Source organism: Papaver somniferum, unplaced genomic scaffold (assembly GCF_003573695.1).
Source record: "Papaver somniferum cultivar HN1 unplaced genomic scaffold, ASM357369v1 unplaced-scaffold_125, whole genome shotgun sequence".
Lineage (NCBI taxonomy): Eukaryota > Viridiplantae > Streptophyta > Magnoliopsida > Ranunculales > Papaveraceae > Papaver > Papaver somniferum.
Window position 1 is genome coordinate 13525868 of NW_020621603.1, and position 4972 is coordinate 13530839.

A 4972-nucleotide genomic window follows, 5' to 3' on the forward strand; every position below is an offset into this window, starting at 1 on the left:
AAATCATATAATTGTAAATCGTCATTTATTTATAATATGGTCTTCGAGCATCTTTGTCTCTTCGTTTCTTGCCAAACGCCAACCAATAACGAGATGAAACGTCTCATACGTCATTGTAGAAATCTTCGGTGATGGCTGGTCGCGTTTTTTTCTTTCTTGTTGATCTCTGGGTCACATAATCTTTAGTTAATCATTGAAACATCTATGTTCTTCTCCATAGTTGTCAGAAAGACGTGCTTAAGTTGCACAAACAAGTACTTTTAATGCCGCAAAGAAGGATTTTTTCCCTTTATTCTACCACAATGAACATTTTTTTTCCCTTTAATAGCTTATTACAGTGGCCACTAGACTATTTTTTAACGAATCCCGACCTTCGCAGTTGGAAGGGAGCATGAGAACTATCAAGTGGTGTGATGGTTCTCCCAAAGAACGATTAACAATGCATATTATTGGCAATTTTTCAAAAGAAAATAAAAATTGGTTTTAAATACTTTAACATGTTGACAAAAATCAAAATCAAGTATCCTAGGCTCCTGAGTCCCGAGTGAGGTTGAGACAACTATGAAGAACATGTTAATATGTAGTGTTTGAAAATAACAAAGATAGTATATCCTAATATTCCCTGGTGATATATATGAAAAATTCAAAAGAGGATCAAATATGTTGGAAAATAACTAATTGTTAAAAATCTATATATGCTTTTGACTCATAGCCTAATTAGTAATTCGCACGAACCAGTTAATAGTGCAGAAGTTCGGCGTCCAGATGTAATCCCGATCTTGAATCGCCTTTTTATAACTTCCCCGAACAATGCGCAGTTTCACTCGTACAGCTACCAAACCAACTGATTGAGCCTTCCTCTGATCGGGTTAACTCAAAAATGAAGAGAGTTCGCATCGAATAAGCCAATTGAGACTATCGTCTGTTTACATCAAATCAAGATTAGATGGAGAAAGAGAACTTCACGTCTCCAGTTAAGGTGGTCGTGTGCCTAGTCTTCTCTTAAGCTCGAAATAAGTTGATCTTTCATTGTCAGAGTTGATACCTTGCAGCTGTATCTTTCATTGTGAGACTGGTAAGTAGTAGCAATCTTTAATACTTCTGGCATGACATGATTACAAACACTGGCATTCTTAATTAATTTTACACCCCCTCTTCAAACCAATGGTTGAAGCGCACTCATATTATATCTATTTGAAACAGAACAAGAAACCATAGTTGAATTAGAAACCTGAATTTACTACTAGTGATCAGTATCAAATCTGAAACTTCTCAATAATGTGGTTGCATCAGTGTATCAGTGTCATACATAAAACTACTCATAGCAGCATCCTTATGAGGGTTCTGACCATCTTAAAAAAGATAAAGAATCAACTGCAAAAGTGAAATAAAGAAGTTCCAATTCATTGTGAAGAGTATTACTCACTTCATTAGGAAAAAGTCCACCAAAACCAGAATGCGTCATTACCACCGGGAACCTGAGAAGATGTTCATAGTAATTTGTTCAGCAAAATGTCTAGTGAATGGGGTCAAACCCTAAATCCCCCAAACACCTAAAATTCCAAAAATAGACTCAAAAATAAAAGTGAAGATCAGCTTTTGATGTTTTGGGTTTTCTACTTGGCATCAAATAATGTGAAATTCAGCGAATTTTGAAATAATCACCACAGTAATTCATGAAGAAGAAAGAAAAAAGAAACTTAAGGTTCTTAAAATTGGTGGTAGGGTGGTGCGTCAAAGTTTGTAACTGAGTTTTGGAAATGAAGATGCTCAAACTTGGAAAAAATGGTGTAATGTCGTTGAGGTGTTACAAAGCGTAACATGATGCATTATATGCTTCGTCCATCACACAGCATAAGCTGGAGCCCTGATAAAACGAAAATTTAGCACCTCGCTTAATGATGAAGTATTACATTATGCACCTACCGAAATTTTCAAATTTGATTTCTAACGCGTTAGTTTTCTGCTGGCTGCACCTAAGGTCCTAAACTAGCAATATTTGGTGGCGACCATGCAACAAAAGAGATTTAAAAGAATCTCCTCTTTTGCCGCATTATCATATTGCCACCGGTTGACTTCATTTGATGCAATGTCAAGATATCCACTGCTTAATTCCCGGTGTTGTTGTATTTACCACTAAATCTGTATTCAGTTCACCATATGGCAATTCAAACAATCTTGGAGCAAACTTCTGGCTTAGGGCATCTCTGTTTCATTTTCAACTCCTCAGTCTTTCCTCGAGACTGAAAAACATGGAGCAAAACTTCTAACTGAAACAAGAATGGTTCGCTCTTATCACGCAGACCAGCCGTACACATTTGGATCTTTATACAGGGAAAACTCTCAACGATAAGTTTGGCCCTCCAGAAGCATTCTTTGCCTCCGGTAACTAAGGGATGAATCATGGAACTAATAACTAACAAGGTTATATACTATGACCAGTTGTTAGGAATGGCCGCTTTATCTAGGTCTAATCTGATTTCTAAATCTGAAAGGCTGTAAGCATCCTGGCGTATTAGATATATGAATAGTTCATGCTGCTTATATTCTACATAATTTGAAAGTCCAATATCTTTCCCAGATATGCACCTTTCAGGTCGAACAAAACCTTTCAGGTAAACTCCCACAATGCAACATTATCTGATAACATTTCAAAAACTTCACATTCTAAATCTCACTGATTGACTTAGTATCTAATGTGCAATCCTCCACCAAATTCCATCAGCCAATTTGTCAATCAATGAATATAGCCTCGTTGGTCTTGGTGGTACAGAATTTCACTTCTAATCATGGGTTCAAGGCTTGGCACAGGACATGATCAAACAAAAAATAGCTAAAATGCAAATATAATATCACTCCTTCAATAATTCGTCCAAACATCTAAACTAGTCAGATGTTTGTTATATTTCATAACTGCAACTGACATTCGAAGAAGACGACAACAACAACCATTTGAAATCATGTATTTTCACATGACTAGATGTTATTCACTCTTATCTAACTGGGGTTAATCGAAATTTCCTAGCTACCTAGCTAACTGAAGTAACAGTCCACACAACTAATTAATAAGTATCAAAAAATTTATTAATCATCTCGAAAGAGATCATTTTACTGGTCTGCGGGTGCTTCCATTTGTGTAAATCCCAGATATGGGAAGTCTGTGTAAGCGGCAGCTTTTACTAAAGCTGTCAAACCCCTCCCCCTGTGGCCCAGTCGCACTTGGGATATGCCAAATGCAACTTCTCCAGGAAATGCACGGACTAATCTAGATTGTGGCTCAGAGTATGATGGTCACCACATAACCCCTCTAAATCATTCAACAAAATAGGAAGGTTTGCTTTCATTATAAACCCAATAGAGCTGCTAAACTGACATTACTTGAAAACACACCACACGAACCCAGGGTATTATGAAATCAGATCGAAAATGAGAATAGGAGAAGCTTCTAATTCATCTAGTAGGTGTGTTCAAAATCATGTGCACAAATTTGTATCGTTTAAACAAATATGGCATTTCCAAATGAAAATAGAACAAAGCACTGAGAATGGAGAACAACCAAATCATGGTCGAGCTAACGTATAAGGTAATTAGATGGGTATGAGAAAGTTATAATTTCAGTTCAGAATGCTGGATTCCAAAAGTAGTCTTTAGATCCAGCTTCTTGAATTGAAATTTCACCTTCTTATATCACCTTCTACACTAGCTCTTGACCTTAATAAGCAACCAAGAGGCACGTAGAACTGATTGGACTTATTTCATTCTCCACGAGATTAAGGAATATCTAACCAGTAAAAGGCAAGGCAATTGACAACGCACTGTGCGCATCTGCTTTGTGTTCCTGGGATACACAAGGTTTTATCCGTATAACTTCGATATACGGTCTGGCCGACTGCCTTTCAAACACAATATCCTTTTCATCTTCAAAGAAGACGTATGTGCTGTGACATGACTAAGAACAAAACTACTACAGGGGCTTCTGTGATCCTGAAATAGAGGAAAGATTTGGACTAACATACTAACTCACATGAGTACTCATAGATAACTCGCTCACAAGTATGCATGACTATGTCAAGTATAAGATTGTAACCTATGCCATACACTTAGGCGATTAATTACCAGTGAATTCGGATCGATCACTCTTTCAAATAGAAAGCTTAATTCATTGCATGGATTTTTCTTATTTCCAATTCAAATTAGGAAATTCGGAATTGGAATTGAAAACATACCTTACAAAACTTGTTGCGGTTTTGGTCGAAGCTCCTTGAGCGGTAGGCATCAGTTCCCAAGCTTATGAAGATTGACTGGCGGTTTTAATCTGCAAAAGAAACACACAAATTCCTATCAAACAACACAGTGAAAGTTTTTCTTTCTTCTTTATTACTAGTACTAGATATTAAGGTATGTCAATACAAAGTCTGCATTACTATTTGTTTGAGATTTTTCATCAACACAGAAAATGACAAACGAATTCGTTATCTGAGTCTGTAGATTAACTTCTTGTGTTTGCATTCTCCGCTCCATTTTCATTTCTGCTTAGGGACATCAAAAACACTAACACTAATACGAAAGTAGAAGATTTCACCTCTCAAATTAGCCCAACATGATGTTGATATCCTCTACGTAACGGTAGGGTATAACCCATATTTACGGGTTTGGAATCCCTAAACCGTATACCGGGAAAGTTACGGGTCATACTCATATCCTAGTTATATATATACGGGGTGACATCAGACATAGGGTTAGGGCTCTTTTAGGTGTGTGAGACGAGAGATCGGGGAATGAGAGCAATTTGGAAGAACATCATCTCTCCTAAAATTCGCTTCATTGAAGGAGGATTTCTACGAAGGATTCCTCCTCCTTGTCACCTTGGTGATGGGTTAGAATCAGATGTCAAAAGTAATAACAACCAAGAGAAGATGGTGGTAAAATTGAAAGAGGGAAAACTTTGGGGGACAATGAATCCGGAGATGGA

General features: G+C 37.1%; 1 long non-coding RNA gene across 2 annotated transcripts; it reads right to left on the minus strand.

Annotated features, from left to right (window-relative positions):
* Positions 1–579: 579 nt before the first annotated feature.
* On the minus strand, positions 580–4568 carry LOC113331467. Of its 2 annotated transcripts, XR_003350942.1 has the most exons (4): positions 4425–4568; positions 4227–4315; positions 1427–1478; positions 580–1190 (listed from the first exon to the last, which is right to left on the minus strand). It is a non-coding gene; the product is annotated as an uncharacterized LOC113331467 (long non-coding RNA). The 2 variants fall into 2 exon arrangements; XR_003350941.1 differs by having other exon boundaries at positions 4227–4568.
* Between the last annotated feature and the right edge of the window lie 404 nt (positions 4569–4972).